The following is a 17,300-nucleotide window of genomic DNA, read 5'->3' on the forward strand; positions in this document are numbered from 1 at the left end:
GTGTTGCGAGCTCCCTCATGGTGGTTGGAGGGCCCTGGGCCCTGTAGCTGGTACTTACCTGACCTAGGATACTATATGTTTTACCGAATTATTCATAAGGAGTCTTGGAAGTCAGCCCTGGCTCCCTGTCCCTAACTCTGCTATATCTCATTTCTTGCCATCTTTTCTTCTTTGTACTTCTGGAATCTTCTCTTCCTCCTATGATGCCTTTCAGTTGCAGCCTCCCCCTCTATCCCTTGGCCCTTCCCATAGACTTGTCCTCCACTCACCCACACTGAGCTGTCACCTCCCTGCTCTCACCCCACCGGCTGCTTCTTTCTTTAGCATAGATCTGACTCTTACTGGCATGGGTAAGATGATGCTCAAACCATAGTTCAGCCCGAGGTCCAATCAAAATAGGGACTGTTTGGCCATCAGAGAAGAGCCCAGAATCGTGACTCAGTCAGGGCTAAGGAACCAAAGCCGCCCATGGAGGCAGGCCCCAGAGATTTGCTTAAAGTCGATGAAAGCAACCCAAAAGGAGCAGAGGAGGATCCATGTGGGAGACGATAGAGAGGTTTGTGTCCTGGTCCTGCCAGCATCCGTGTCTGCTGGTGACATTCCTTTCACGCTCAGCTTAGGTCCCCCAACTCAGACCAGGAGAGATGCTTGAAGACGAGACTAAACCAGAACAGGCAAAGTAGTAGGAAGCTCTTCCCCACCTACCTCAGCATCCTTGGGTCCTAATATCCCCACCCCCTCTGCACTCAGCTCCTGTGTAGATTCTCCCAAAGCAACATGCCCTCCCTGCTTCCAGTGTGCACATGCTGCCCCTTCCCTTCTGTCACGAGGCTGATGAAAAATCTCATTTTCTGAGTGAAAGTGTTACTCGCTTAGTCATGTCTGACTCTTTGTGACTCCATGGACTGTGTGTCCATGGAATTCTCCAGGAAAGATTATTGGAGTGGGTTTCCATTTGTTTCTCCAGGGCATCTTTCCCACCCAGGAATCAAACCCGGGTCTCCCATATTGCAGCCAGATTCATTACTGTCTGAGCCACCAGGGAAGCCCCCTTATGTTCTGAGTTAATCCTAAAGTATCTGCTGCTGTAAGATCCTTGATTTTTCATCAACATTATATATATCCTTTAAAGATAGCATGTATGGTATTCCTATGTTGATAGCAGTATTATTAACAGTAACCAAAAATTGGAAGCACCCCAAGTATTAATATCTATCATCAGATGAGTGGATAAACAAATCCTTACAATGAATGTATATCCCTACAATGAAATATTATTCAGATCAGATCAGATCACATCAGTCGCTCAGTCATGTCCGACTCTTTGTGACCCCATGAATCCAAGCATGTCAGGCCTCCCTGTCCATCACTAACTCCCAGAGTTCACTCAGACTCACATCCATCAAGTCAGTGATGCCATCCAGCCATCTCATCCTCTGGCGTCCCCTTCTCCTCTTGCCCCCAATCCCTCCCAGCATCAGAGTCTTTTCCAATGAGTCAACTCTTCGCATGAGGTGGCCAAAGTACTGGAGTTTCAGCTTTAGCATCATTCCCTCCAAAGAAATCCCAGGACTGATCTCCTTCAGAATGGACTGGTTGGATCTCCTTGCAGTCCAAGGGACTCACAAGAGTCTTCTCCAACACCACAGTTCAAAACCATCAATTCTTCGGCTCTCAGCCTTCATCACAGTCCAACTCTCACATCCATACATGACCACAGGAAAAACCAGAGCCTTGACTAGACTAACCTTTGTTGGCAAAGTAATGTCTCTGCTTTTGAATATGCTATCTAGGTTGGTCATAACTTTCCTTCCACGGAGTAAGTGTCTTTTAATTTCATGGCTGCAGTCACCATCTTCAGTGATTTTGGAGCCCAGAAAAATAAAGTCTAACACTGTTTCCACTGTTTCCCCATCTATTTCCCATGAAGTGATGGGACCAGATGCCATGATCTTCGTTTTCTGAATGTTGAGCTTTAAGCCAACTTTTTCACTCTCCACTTTCAACTTCATCAAGAGGCTTTTTAGTTTCTCTTCACTTTCTGCCATAAGGGTGGTGTCATCTGCATATCTGAGGTTATTGATATTTCTCCCAGCAATCTTGATTCCAGCTTGTGCTTCATCCAGCCCTGCGTTTCTCATGATGTACTCTGCATATAAGTTAAATAAACAGGGTGACAATATACAGCCTTGACGTACTCCTTTTCCTATTTGGAAACAGTCTGTTGTTCCATGTCCAGTTCTAACTGTTGCTTCCTGACCTGCATACAAATTTCTCAAAAGGCAGGTCAGGTGCTCTGGTATTTCCATCACTTTCAGAATTTTCCACAATTTATTGTGATCCACACAGTCAAAGGCTTTGGCATAGTCAATAAAGCAGAAATAGATGTTTTTTTGGAATCCTCTTGCTTTTTCCATGATCCAGCAGATGTTGCCAATTTGATCTCTGGTTCCTCTGCCTTTTCTAAAACCAGCTTGAACATCAGGAAGCTGACGGTTCACATATTGCTGAAGCCTGGCTTGGAGAATTTTGAGCATTACTTGACTAGCCTGTGAGATGAATGCAATTGTGCAGTAGTTTGAGCATTCTTTGGCATTGCCTTTCTTTGGGATTGGAGTGAAAACTGACCTTTTCCAGTCCTGTGACCACTGCTGAGTTTTCCAAATTTTCCAAATTTGCTGGCATATTGAGTGCAGCACTTTCACAGCATCATCTTTCAGGATTTGAAATAGCTCAACTGGAATTCCATCACCTCCAGTAGCTTTGTTCATAGTGATGCTTTCTAAGGCCCACTTGACTTCACATTCCAGGATGTCTGGCTCTAGGTCAGTGATCACACCATCGTGATTATCTGGGTCATGAAGATCTTTTTTGTACAGTTCTTCTGTGTATTCTTGCCATCTCTTCTTCATATCTTCTGCTTCTGTTAGACTCATACCATTTCTGTCCTTTATCGAGCCCATCTTTGCATGAAATATTCCTTTGGTATCTCTGATTTTCTTGAAGAGATCTCTAGTCTTTCCCATTCTGTTGTTTTCCTCTATTTCTTTGCATTGGTCACTGAAGAAGGCTTTCTTATCTCTTCTTGCTATTCTTTGGAACTCTGCATTCAGATGTTTGTATCTTTCCTTTTCTCCTTTGCTTTTCGCTTCTCTTCTTTTCACAGCTATTTGTAAGGCCTCCCCAGACAGCCATTTTGCTTTTTTGCATTTCTTTTCCATGGAGATGGTCTTGATCCCTGTCTCCTGTACAATGTCACGAACCTCATTCCATGGTTCATCAGGCATCGTATCTATCAGATCTAGGCCCTTAAATCTATTTCTCACTTCCACTGTATAATCATAAGGGATTTGATGTAGGTCGTACCTGAATGGTCTAGTGGTTTTCTCTACCTTCTTCAATTTAAGTCTGAATTTTGCAATAAGGAGTTCATGGTCTGTGCCACAGTCAGCTCCTGGTCTTGTTTTTGATGTCTGTATAGAGCTTCTCCATCTTTGGCTGCAAAGAATATAATCAATCTGATTTCGGTTTTGACCATCTGGTGATGTCCATGTATAGTCTTCTCTTGTGTTGTTGGAAGAGGGTGTTATGACCAGTGCATTTTCTTGGCAAAACTCTATTAATCTTTGCCCTGCTTCATTCTATATTCCAAGGCCAAATTTGCCTCTTACTCCAGGTGTTTCTTGACTTCCTACTTTTGCATTCCAGTCCCCTATAATGAAAATGACATCTTTTTTGGGTGTTAGTTCTAAAAGGTCTTGTAGGTCTTCATAGAACCTTTCAACTTCAGCTTCTTCAGCATTACTGGTTGGGGCATAGACTTGGATTACTGTGATATTGAATGGTTTGCCTTGGAAATGAACAGAGATCATTCTATCGTTTTTGAGATTGCATCCAAGTACTGCATTTCGGACTCTTTTGTTGACCATGATGGCTACTCCATTTCTTCTGAGGGATTCCTACCTGTAGTAGTAGATATAATGAAATATTATTATTCAGCTTTAAAAAGAAAGAAAATTCTAATCTATAGGTAAGCCTTGAGGACATTATGTTAAGTGAAATAAGCCAGAAACAAAAGGAAGGAATACTATATGATTCCATGTATGAGAATTCTAGAGCAGTCAAATTTATAAAGACAGACAGTAGAATATTGGTAGCCAGGGACTGGAGTGAGAGGGATGGGGAGCTGGGTTTATTAGGTACAGAATTTCAGTTTTGCAAGACAGGAAATATTCTGGAGATTGGTTGTAAAAAGGTGTGAATGCATTTAACACTAAACTGTACTCTTAAAAATTGTTCAGTTCAGGTCAGTCATTTAGTTATGTCTGACTCTTTGTGACCCTATGGACTGCAGCACCCCAGGCTTCCCTGTTCATCACCAGCTCCCGGAGCTTGCTCAAACTCATGTCCATCAAGTCAGTAATGCCATCCAAGCATCTCTTCTGATGTCATCCCCTTCTCCTCACACCTTCAATCTTTCCCAGCATCAGGGTCTTTTCAAATGAGTCAGTTCTTCACATCATGAGGCCAGAGTATTGGAGTTTAAGCTTCAGCATCAGTCCTTCCAATGAATATTCAGGATTGATTTCCTTTAGGGTTCATTCAGGACTGATTCCTGGTTGGACCTCCTTGCAGTTCAAGGGACTTTCAAGAGCCTTCTCCAGTACCACATCTCGAAAGCATCAATTCTCTGGCGTTCAGCCTTCTTTGTTGTCCAGCTTTCACATCCATACATGTCTATTGGAAAAACCATAGCTTTGACTATATGGACATTTGTTGATAAAGTAATGTCTCTGATTTTTAATATGCTGTCTAGGTTGGTCATAGCTTTTCTTCCAAGCAGAAAGCATATTTAATTTCATGGCTGCAGTCACCATCTGCAGTGATTTTGGAGCCCCCTGAAAAATAAAGTCTGTCACTGTTTCCATTGTTTCCCCATCTATTTGTCATGAAATGATGGGAACAGATGGCATGGTCTTCATTTTTTGAATGTTGAGTTTTAAGCCAGCTTTTTCACCCTCCTCTTCCACTTTCATCAAGAACCTCTTTAGTTCCTCTTCTCTTTCTGCCATAAAGGTGGTGTCATCTGTGTATCTGAGGTTTTTGATATGTTCTTCCTGCAATCTTGATTCTAGCTTGTGCTTAATCCAGCCTGGCATTTTGCATGTTATACTCTGCATATACGTTAAATAAGCAGGGTGACAATATACAGCCTTGACGTATATTGGCTTAGTCAATAAAGCAGAAGTAGATATTTTTTCTGGAACTCTCTTGCTTTTTCTTTGATCCATTGGATGTTGACAATGTGATCTCTGGTTCCTCTACCTTTTCTAAATCCAGCTTGAACATCTGGAAGTTCTTGGTTCATGTACTTTTGAAGCCTAGCTTGGGGAATTTTGAGCATTACTTTGCTAGCATGTGATATGAGTGCAGTTGTGTGGTAGTTTGAACATTCTTTAACATTGCCTTTCTTTGGGATTGGAATGAAAACTGACCTTTTCCAGTCCTGTAGCCACTGCTGAGTTTTCCAAATTTGTTGGCTTATTGAGTGCAGCACTTTCACAGCATCATCTTTTAGGATTTGAAATAGAAATTGTTAAGCTGGCAAATTTTAGGTTACATGTTTTACCAGAATTAAAATAAGAGGTATCATCTGCGTCATGCTTCGTAATTTTCATCTGTATCTCATAGAACCCTGAGGCGTTTTAGGATCAGATAACATCTTGTTTTCATCTCTGTTCCCCAGGGATTGCATTCTGCAGGGCACAGTAAGAGTACTGAGGGACTGCTGGCTAGGAGAGTGAGTGAGTAGCACACAGGTCTGAGCAACCAGTAACCAACACACACACGTTTCTCAGGTAGCCCACTGGTAAAGCATCTGCCTGCAAAGCAACAGATGTGGGTTCAGTCCTTGGGTGGGGAAGATCCTCTGGAGAAGGAAATGACAACCTGCTCCAGTATTCTTGCCTGCAAAATTCCATGGACAGAGGAGCCTGGTGGGCTACAGTCAATGGGGTCACAAAGAGTTGGACATGACTTAGTGACTGAGCATGCATGCACCCTTTTAATATGAAAGAATATTCAACTTAATGCTCAAATGATAGATACCCAGATAGAAGCTTCAGTTAATTACAGAGCAAAAGCTTGCTCCAAACTGTTTTCATTTTCATTTAGGTCAGGAGGAAGATGAGGATTCCTATGGCAGGAAAGCATTAGCTATGTTAGCTACACTTTTTATGAAATCCTGTCCCTGAGAGGACTGTAGATGATGTTTGCTTACTTGGAGACAATGTCTCCATCAGATTTCCTATTGTAAACATAATTCTGTTAATGTGTACTGATCTTAAATTTTTCCCAAACCAAAAATATGAATATCTAAGAAACTCTGTAGTACAACTTAAGACCATAACAGATTTGTATTCTTTTATCTTAAAATCCCCAAATCCTAGGGTTATCTGAGGTTCTAAAGTATGTGAGGGAAGATTGAATTTGATGACTGAATTAATAATTGCAGTAACTTGATTTTTGATCCATGTTTTGGTCAACTCTCAGTATCACCGTTAGCTTCATTTCTGTATTTGTAGGTGATACTTGGGCAGTGTGTTCATGAAATGATTTCACTCCACTTGTGTACATCTCAGGTTTCCTCTCCTGCTCACCTGTTCCAGCCCCTGACACTCCAGGACACCTCTTTGGTGTTGGATTTGATGGAGAGGCTGCTTTGGGGGACACGGGAGTGAGCCTGCCTAGCAGAAGTGGGGCTCTGTTCTCTTTCCATCATGTCCTCTGCTGTCCCGATTCCTGGAAATTAGAGTCAACAGGAAAGTGTAGTAAGCACCATCAGTTCAGTGCAATTCAGTCCAGTCACTCGGTCATGTCCAACTCTTTGCAACCCCATGAACTGCAGCAGGCTAGGCCTCCTTGTCCATCACCAACTCCCAGAGTTCACTCAAACTCATGTCCATTGAGTCAGTGATGCCATCCAGCCATCTCATCCTCTGTCATCTCCTTCTCCTCCTGCCCCCAATCCCTCCCAGCATCAGAGTATTTTACAATGAGTCAACTCTTCGCATGAGGTGGCCAAAGTACTGGAGTTTCAGCTTTAGCATCATTCCATCCAAAGAACACCCAGGACTGATCGCCTTCAGAATGGACTGGTTGGACCTCCTTGCAGTCCAAGGGACTCTCAAGAGTCTTCTCCAACACCATTGTTCAAAAGCATCAATTCTTCAACACTCAGCTTTCTTCACAGTCCAACTCTCACATCCACACATGACTACTGGAAAAATCATAGCCTTGACTAGACGGACCTTTGTTGGCAAAGTAATGTCTCTGCTTTTTAATATGCTATCTAGAGGTTTCTAATTCATGGAAGAAATAGCTAGTAAAAGTAAAGACCCAAAATGAGGTAAATAGACCCCTAGGCTTCCTGGTTAGATTCCAAACAGAGGCTGAGTTTTTCATTTAAATGATTTTGTGCTTGATTTGATCATTTTAGAGAGTACTGGGTCATTTTATAGCATTTTGCAGCTCTTGAGGTAGATTAATTTTCATTTGTTATTTTCTTTTCTTGCTCAGAGCTATTACTTGGATAATACATTTTTACAGGTGCTTACTATACCTTGCTCTAATGTGCAAAATATTGCTGTCCTACATTTTCTCCTTCTTTAACATATTATTTTCTCAGCAACCCCTCCTTGCACACCCACTTGCCCTGCTGGCTTCCTCATTCCTTGTGACTTGGACGGTGGTGTCAGGGCCAGCAGCACCTGAATCACCTGGAACTTCTTAGAAATGCAGAGTCTCAGGCTCACCCAGACCTCTTGACTCAACATCACATTTGAACAAGATCTCCCAGTAAAGTCTTCTCTCCCATGGGCAATTTTTGATGAGTGATAACTTATGATTTCCAAGAACTATACTTTGACAGTATGAAATTGAGCTCATGAATCACCCAAACACCTGCTGTGTCTGAGCAGGAGGCTCTAGAATGTTCTGTGCCACTTACCCTACAGATTTATTTACTTTTATATTCTGGAAATCATGCCTTTATGTTATAATCAAACTCTGTGTCATTTCAATGCATTTATTTGCATCTTTTCCAGTGAAGTTTGTCTTCATCACAGGCAGTTTTCATCTGACTCCTGCCTTTCCCACACCAGACTCCTGCAGGGACTGGAGGGATTTTCCACAGGCTCAGCCCTGCCTGGACCTGAAGTCAGAGACAGCCCAGTGTAGCAGTGTATGTGCAGCTCTTTAACCACCTGATGGTATCAAGAATGAGGCTTGCTGTTCCAAGCAGGGCATTAGGTCTGTTTGTTCCATTTCCCAAGAACCATTGTCCCACTCAGCTGCAGGTTTCTCTCCCAGCCCAGCTGTGGGTGTCAGTTCTTCCTGCTGACAGCCAGCCCACCTGACCTCAAGTACCCTTTTCTTCTCTGTGATGTTGGTCATCTTGTCCCACTCACCACATTTTATGCATCCATATACACATCATGCTTTAACTCTCTGGCATTAGGATTTGTATGGTAGGCCTGTTCTTTTAACAGCAACTACATAAAGAAGGCTGAGCGCCAAAGAATTGATACTTTCAAACTGGTGCTGGAGAAGACTCTTGAGAGTTTCTTAGACAGCAAGGAGATGAAATCAGTCAATCCTAATGGAAATCAACCCTGAATATTCATTGGAAAGACTGATGCTGAAGCTCCAACTCTTTGGCCACCTGGTGCAAAGAGCCAACTTCTTGGAAAAGACCGTAGATGCTGGGAAAGATTGAGGGCAAGAGGTGAATGGGGTGACAGAGGATGAGATGAATAGATGGCATCACTGAGTCAATGAACATGAGTTTGAGCAGACTCTGGGAGAGAGTGAAGGACAGGGAAGTCTAGTGTGCTGCAGTTCATGGGGTCACAGAGTCAGACATGACTTAGCAACTGAACAATACACCTCTCCCCACTTTCTCTGTTTCAGCTACACAGAGGGGGCATAATATCATGTCAGTCCATTAAGGAGATAAGGAGACCATCAGCAAAATGAAAAAGAGGCTGACACACATGGATTTGAGTCCCATGCTGCAACTTAAGGGCTCTGTTATTTCAGACAAACTAATTAATCATATAAACCTCGATCTCCTCATTTGCAAAATGGAACTGATCGGACTTAACATCTAATTTTGTTCTGCAACTGAAACAAAATAAGACACGTTAAACACCCAGCATGAAGACCAGCACACTGTAAATACTTGAGCAAAGGTAGATGGTTGTCATTTTCGTAGGATCTAAAATGACCTTAGGGGCTTCCCAGGTGGTGCTAGTGGTAAAGAATCCACTTGCCAATGTAGGAAACATAAGAGACAAGGTTTCAATCCCTGGATGGGGCAGATCTCCTGAAGAAGGGCTTGGCAACCCACTCCAGTATTCTTGCCTGGAGAATCCCAGGGACAGAGGAGCCTAACGAGCTCCAGTCGGTAGGGTTGCAGGGTCAGACATGACTGAAGCAACTTAGCACACAGCACAAAATTACCTTAACTGCTTATGCTGCATAAATTGTTGTCTGTTCTGTGTAAATAAGGGGTTGGCCATTTGCAATCATATTTATGACTATGGGATCCATCTACCATATCTATTTCTCTGTCCAGCTTATCCTATACCTAAATAATATAGTAAGAGATTATCCATAAATTTCTCCAGTCTGAGTTAAAAACCTTAGCTCCCTGTAAAAGCCTCTGTCTCAGGATACCACAGGTAATAAAATAAAATAAATTAATTAAAAAATAATACAAGGGCAAATTCAATACAGATCCTGATTTTAGCACATACAGTTCACTTGAAGAAATAAGAAAATGCTTGTACCAGCTTTGTAATATAGAAAGCAGTTATAATTTTTATAGGAGTTTAGACAAAATGATATAACATCAGTTAGGGTTGAGAGAAGTCCACATAAGGGAACAAGTAGAGTATTTATGAGAAATTAGGTATATGAAATACACTTAGTGACTTGCTAGGATTTCAGTAGGTGGAAACATTTGTGAAAGTCATTCCAGGAGGTGGGACCAACATTAGCAAAGGCATGTTGCCCTGATTCAGTGAATGAAGAATTAGGCATCTGCAGAGCATTCAGGGAAAAGAAGTACCAGGTGTATAACACACATATTCACACTCAACCCTCAGAACTACCCAGAAAGCCCCAAGGAGCTGACTTGTGGAGATGAAGGATGGAGAGATTAGTGAGTACAGATTTGTACAGGTGACTTCCTGGGGCACACATCAGGCATAATGCCGTCCTTTGGGAGTTTAGTTTGAGAAGTGAGTGCACATGGACCAGAGTGGGCAGATGTGGGAGGCAGAGAGCCAGTAGCTGTTTCACCTCGAGCAAGATGTCATGGGAAACTGATTCCACCTTTTGGGATCAAACTGATGTTGATTAAAACAAAGTTATAACACACGGGTTTGTGAATGTGCAAGGAAACTAGTAGGAATAGAAAATGGTATCATGTTTCTGAGAGGTAGGCTGGCAGTACTTAACAGCCTTCTCAAAAAATGTTCACACCTGGTTCTCAGCAATTCCACATCTAAGAGTTTATCTTCAGGGAATAATTAAGGTTGTTTAGAAAGATTTAGCTTCAGGGATATATAACCAGTTATTTATAACTGTAAAATATTGGAGACCACCTAAAATATCCAACAATAGGCAATTTGTTAAATAAATGATCACATATACTATAATATTATATAGCCATTAAAATAAATGTATTTTTTGAAATCTAAATAAAAACAGATTACAACAGTATGTTCATATTAATTCCATTTTGTTTCAATATATGAACTTTTATCTTTAAGAACACATATATAGAAATAACGGCTTCCTTGGTGGCTCAGTGTTAAGAATCAGCCTGCCAAGCGGGAGATGTGAATTTGATCTCTGAGTCAGGAAGATCCACTGGAGGAGGAAATGGCAACCCACTCCAGTATTCTTGCCTGATAAATCCCATGGGCAGAGGAGCCTGGTGGACTACAATCATTGGGTTCACGAAAATCAGATATGACTTAGTTGACTAAACAACAATGAAATAAGAAAGGAGAAAAGAACACACATACAAATCTAGAAAGAAAACACATCAACATCTTACAAATGGTTTTATCAGAGTGCTGGGGTGATGGCTAGTATTTATTTACTTTTCAGATTCATTTACACTGATTACGATTAAGGAAAGAGGTTTTTTTTTTTTTTTAAGCTTTTTATTTTTTATTGGAGTATAGCCGATTAACAATGTTGTGATAGTTTCAGGTGAACAATAAAGGGACTCAGCCATACATATACATGTATCCATTCTTCCCCAAACTCCCCTCCCATCAAAGCTACCACATAACATTGAGCAGAGTTCCCTTTACTAGGCAGTAGGTCTTTTTTGGTTATCCATTTTAAATATAGCGGTGTGTACATGTAGACATGTAGATCCCAAACTCCCTAACTATCCCTTCCCCACAGCCTTCCTCTGGGCAACTGTAAGTTTCTTCTCTAAGTCTGTGAGTCTGTTTATATTTTGTAAATAAGTTGATTTGTTTCACATGCTTTTAGATTCTCCATATAAGGGCTGTCATGGGCTTCTCTGGTGGCGCAGCAGTAAAGAATCTGCCTATAATGCAAGAGATTCAGGAAATGCGGGTTTGACCCCTGGAAGAGTAAACCACAACCCACTCCAGTATTCTTGCCTGGAGAATCCCATGGACAGAGGAGCTTGGCAGGTTACAGGCCATCGGGTGGCAAAGAGTCAGACACAACTGAAGCAACTAAGCACAGCACAGGACATAAAAGATGCTGTGTGATGTTTCTGCTTCTCTGTCTGACTTTGCTCAGTATGACAATCTCTAGGTCCAGCCGTCTTGCTGCAAATGGCATTATTTCACTTTTTAATGGATGAATACTTTCCATTTTATATATTAATACATACCACACCCTTTTATCCATTCCTCTGTCAGTGGACTTTTAGGTTGCTTCCATGTCTTGGCTATTATAAATAATGCTGCAATGAACATTGGAGTGTATGTATCCTTTCAGACCATGTTTTTCTCTAGATATATGCCCAGAGAGTAGCCATGTAAGACACACTTAGTGACTTGTGGTTAGGATTCCAGAAGGTGGAAATGTTTGAGAAAGGCATTCCAGGAGGTGGGACCAGCATGAAAATCTGATTCATACCTGAGTCTCAGCATTTCTGTATCTGAAAATTTATCTTAAGGAAGTATCTGAATTGTTTGCAAAGATTTAGGTTTAAGGATATATCAGTTCAGTTCAGTCGCTTAGTCTTGTCTCATTATCTGTGACCCAATGGATGGCAGTATGCCAGGCCTCCCTGTCCATTACCAACTCCCAGAGTTTACTCAAACTCATGTCCATTGAGTTTGTGATGCCATCCAATCATCTCAACCTCTGTCATCCACTTCTCCTCCCGCCTTCAATCTTTCCCTGAATCAGTGTCTTTTCAAATGAGTCAGTTCTTTGCATCAGGTGGCCAAAGTATTAGAGTTTCAGCTTCAGCATCAGTCCTTCCAAAGAATATTCAGGACTGATTTCCTTTAGGATGGATTTCCTTTAGGTTGGATCTCCTTGCAGTCCAAAGGATGCTCAAGAGTCTTCTCCAACACCACAGTTCAAAAGCATCAATTCCTCAGTGCTCAGCTTTCTTTATAGTCCAAATCTCACATCCATACATGACCACTGGAAAAACCATAGCTTTGACCTGATGGACCTTCTTCGCAAAGTAATGCCTCTGCTTTTTTAATATGCTATCTAGGTTGGTCATAACTTTTCTTCCAAGGAGCAAGCATCTTTTAATTTCATGGCTGCACTCACCATCTGCAGTGATTTTGGAGCCACCATGAAGTCTGTCACTGTTTCCCTATTTGCCATGAAGTGATGGGACCAGATGCCATGATCTTATTTTTCTGAATATTGAGCTTTAAACCAACTTTTCCCCTCTCCTCTTTCACTTTCATCAAGAGGCTCTTTATTTATTCTTTGCTTTCTGCCATAAGGGTGGTGTCATCTGCGTATCTGAAGTTTGATATTTCTCCCAGCAATCTTGCTTCCAGCTTGTGCTTCATCCAGTCCAGCATTTCTCATGATGTACTCTGCATATAAGTTAAATAAGCAGCATGACAATTTACAATTTTGATGTACTCCTTTCCCTATTTGGAACCAGTCTGTTGTTTCATGTCCAGTTTTAACTGTTGCTTCTTGACTGCATACAGATTTCTCAAGAGTCAGGTCAGGTGGTATGGTATTCCCATCTCTAGGAATTTCTCACAGTTTGTTGTGATCCATGCACTCAAAGGCTTTGGCATTGTCAATAAAGCAGAAATAGATGTTTTTTTCTGGAACTCTCTTGCTTTTTTGATGATCAAATGGATGTTGGCAATTTGACCTCTGGTTTCTCTGCCTTTTCTAAAACCAGCTTGATCATCTGGAAGTTCACGGTTCACATACTGTTGAAGCGTGGTTTGGAGAATTTTGTGCATTAGTTTACTAGTGTGTGAGATGACTGCAATTGTGTAATAGTTTGAGCATTCTTTGGCATTGCCTTTCTTTGGGATTGGAATGAAAATTGATCATTTCCAGTCCTGTGACCACTGATGAGTTTTACAAATTTGTTGGTATATTAAGTGCAGCACTTTCACAGCATCATCTTTTAGGATTTGAAATAGCTCAACCGGAATTCCATCACCTCCACTAGCTTTGTTCATTGTGATGCTTCCTAAAGCCCACTTGACTTCACATTCCAGGATGTCTGGCTCTAGGTCAGTGATCACACTATCGTGATTATCTGGGTCATAAAGGTCTTTTTTGTATAGTTCTTCTGTGTATTCTTGCCACCTCTTCTTAATATCTTCTCCTTCCATTAGGTCCATACCATTTCTGTCCTTTATTGTGCCCATCTTTGCATGAAATATTCCCTTTGTATCTCTAATTTTCTTGAAGAGATCTCTAGTCTTTCCCATTCTGTTGTTTTCCTGTATTTCTTTGCATTGTTCATTTAAAAGGGCTCTCTATCCCTCTTGCTCTTCTTTGGAACTTTGCATTCAGATGGGTATATCTTTCCTTTTCTCTTTTCCTTTTGCTTCTCTTCTTTTCACAGCTATTTGCAAGGCTCCTCAGCAACCATTTTGCCTTTTTACATTTCTTTTTCTTGGGGATGGTCTTGATCTCTGCCTCCTGCATAATGTCATGAACATCCATCTATAGTTCTTCAGGCACTCTATCAGATCTAATCCCTTGAATTTATTTCTCACTTCTACTGCATAGTTGTAAGGGATTTGATTTAGATCATAACCTGAATGGTCTTGTGGATTTCCCTACTTTGTTCAATTTAAGTCTGAATTTGGCAATAAGGAACTCATGATCTGAGTTACAGTCAGCTCCCAGTCTTGTTTTTGCTGACTGTATAAAACAATATATATAAGGATATATAACGCTGAATTATTTATAATAGCAAAATATTTGAGACCACCTAAGTATTCACCAACAGGGGAACAGATTACTACAGTAATTAATCATATTAATCCCATTTTCTTTAAATACATGAACTTATATTTATAAGAACACATATGCAAAAATAAAAAGGATAAAAAAGAACACACACTCAAATATAGAAAGAAAATGCATCAACATCTTAAGAATGGTTTTATCAGAGTGCTTGGGTGACGGCTAAATTGATTTGTACTGATTATGATGAAGAAAAAAGTTTATTTTGTTTTTGAAAAGGTAATGCAGCCTGACACTCAGGTGCTCAATGTGGACCTTAAAATGAGGGACTGTGTCATGAAACATTTCAAGAATAGAGTCTTCAGGGCTTGGCAGCATGCTGGACTCAAGGAAAGCTGGAAGTAAGGTAGACAGCTGAGTCTATGATCCTAGGAAAGAAACAATGACGTTAAAGTGAGGAAGTTAAAGGGAGTGGCTATTTTGTGTGGGGCACTGGATGTTGTTCATATTGAGTTTGATATATGAAGAGAGATCCAGGTGAAAATGTCTAACAAATTGGTGTACTTCTTATTTTATTGAATTAATCAGAGGCGAGACAAGAATTTCAGGCAAGGCTTTACTGGTGCCCCTACTACAGCAAGAGGGACCGAAAACAAGTAATAGGTTCCCTAGTTATCTCCCCAAGGTGGTTCCTTATACGGACTGACAGTAGGGGCAGGTCCAGTACGTGGGCTGGAGGGGTGGCTTAGGTGTTTGTTCACTTCTTTGGTGGGTGTGTGTAGGGGGCATGCACAATACCCTATTTTAACCCTCAGCTCTTCAGAAGTAGCAGTTTGGGTTTTTTTTTTTTTTTTGGTCTTTTTTAGAATTTCCTTGTCCATAATTTGCTCCAGTTGAGTGCACACACAGTTATTTTCATGGGCTTCTCTGGTGGCTCAGATGGTAAATAATCTGCCTGCAATGTGGGAGAACCAGATTTGATCCCTGAGTCAGGAAGATCCCCTGGAGAAGGGAATGGCAACCACTCCAGTATTCTTGCCTGGGGAATTCCATGGACTGAGGAGCCTGGTAGGCTATAGTCTATGGGGTCACAGAGAGTTGGACACGCCTGAGCAACTAACACATACACACGGTTATTTTTAGTCTCTTATAGTTTCTTCGTAATTTGTTGTTTGACGAGATGTTTGTCCGGTATAAGCACTGCAGCAAAGGGTCCCAGGTTCAATCCTGACTCAATCAGAGACCAATCCTGAGTCTCTTGGAAAAATGGGCATTTGCAAAGCTGCTAAAATATTTTTGTTGTGTCTTTTGTGTTAGGAATGCAAGCTTGCTGATACTGATGATCTCCATAGGCAATTGGTAAAACCCACTGATGATCATTAAAGACTTTCAGACTATAGTTTTGATGACTAAATGGAAGAAATAGCCAAAGCTGGATTTTCTTTGAGTTATCTTTTCTTATTCTCCTCACTGTCAATTGAAGCTCACAGTCCTGTGGTCGTGAGCAACTCTCAGTACCCCTGCATATCTCAGTCATATACACACAGTCTACAGATGTTCCAGTTTGCACACATGAATCAGTTTCACTGGAGCTGGTAGCATAGGAGTATACACATATTCTCACAGACACAGTTCTCACCTGTGTCCTGAGATGTATCAGTTTACACATAAGAACACCAGGAAATATAGGCATAGCTGATTTTATTGTCCTTCACATATATTGCATTTTTTACAAAATGAATATTTGTGCCAAATCTGCAAGGAACAAATTCACTGGTTCCATTTTTCCTATAGCATTTTCTCACTTTGTGTCTCTGTCACATTTTGGTAATTCTCACAGAATTTCAAACACTAAAGTCTGCTGAACACTCTGGTGGTTAGCACTTTGTCAGTTTGGTTCAGTCGCTCAGTCATGTCTAACTCTCTGCAACCCAATGGATGGCAACACACCAGGCCTCCCTGTCCATTACAAACTCCTGGAGTTTACTCAAACTCATGTATATTGAGTCAGTGATGTCATCCAAATATCTCATCCTCTCTTGTCCCCTTCTCCTCCTGCCTTCAATCTTTCCCAGCATCAGGGGCTTTTCAAATAAATCATTTCTTTGCATCAGGTGGCCAAAGTTGTGGAGTTTCAGCTTCAGCATTAGTCTTTCCAATGAATATTTAGGACTGATTTCCTTTAGGATGGACTGGTTGGATCTCCTTGCAGTCCAAGGGACTCTTAAGAGTCTTCTCCAACACCACAGTTCAAAAGCATCAATTCTTCAGTGTTCAGCTTTCTGCATAGTCCAACTCTCACATCCATACAGGACTACTGGAAAAACCATAGCCTTGACTAGATGTACCTTTGTTGGAAAAGTCATGTCTCTGCTTTTTAATATGCATTCTAGGTTGGTCATAACTTTTATTTCAAGGAGCAAGCGGCTTTTTGTTTCATGGCTGCAGTCACCATCTGCAATGATTTTGGAGCCCATAAAAATGAAGTCTGTCACTGTTTCCCTGTCTATTTGCCATGAAGTGATGGGACCAGAAGCCATGATCTTAGTTTTCTGAATGTTGAGCTCTAAGTCAACTTTTTCCCTCTCCTCTTTCACTTTCATCAAGAGGCTCTTTAATTCTTCTTCACTTTCTGCCATAAGGGTGATGTCATCTGCATATCTGAAGTTATTGATATTTCTTCTGACAATCTTGATTCCAACTTGTGCTTCCTCCAGTCCAGCATTTCTCATGATGTATTCTGCATATAAGTTAAATAAGCAGGGTGACAATATACAGCCTTGATGTACTCCTTCCCCAATTTGGAACCAGTCTGTTGT

General features: G+C 41.2%; 1 protein-coding gene across 2 annotated transcripts in view; it reads left to right on the forward strand.

Annotated features, from left to right (window-relative positions):
• The window catches only part of LOC100847574 (ATP-binding cassette sub-family C member 4), a 227,330-nt gene that overhangs the window by 110,911 nt on the left and 99,119 nt on the right, over nt 1–17,300 (forward strand). The window lies entirely within an intron of this gene.

This window comes from Bos taurus, unplaced genomic scaffold, assembly GCF_002263795.3.
Source record: "Bos taurus isolate L1 Dominette 01449 registration number 42190680 breed Hereford unplaced genomic scaffold, ARS-UCD2.0 Leftover_ScbfJmS_2057, whole genome shotgun sequence".
Taxonomy (NCBI): Eukaryota; Metazoa; Chordata; class Mammalia; order Artiodactyla; family Bovidae; genus Bos; species Bos taurus.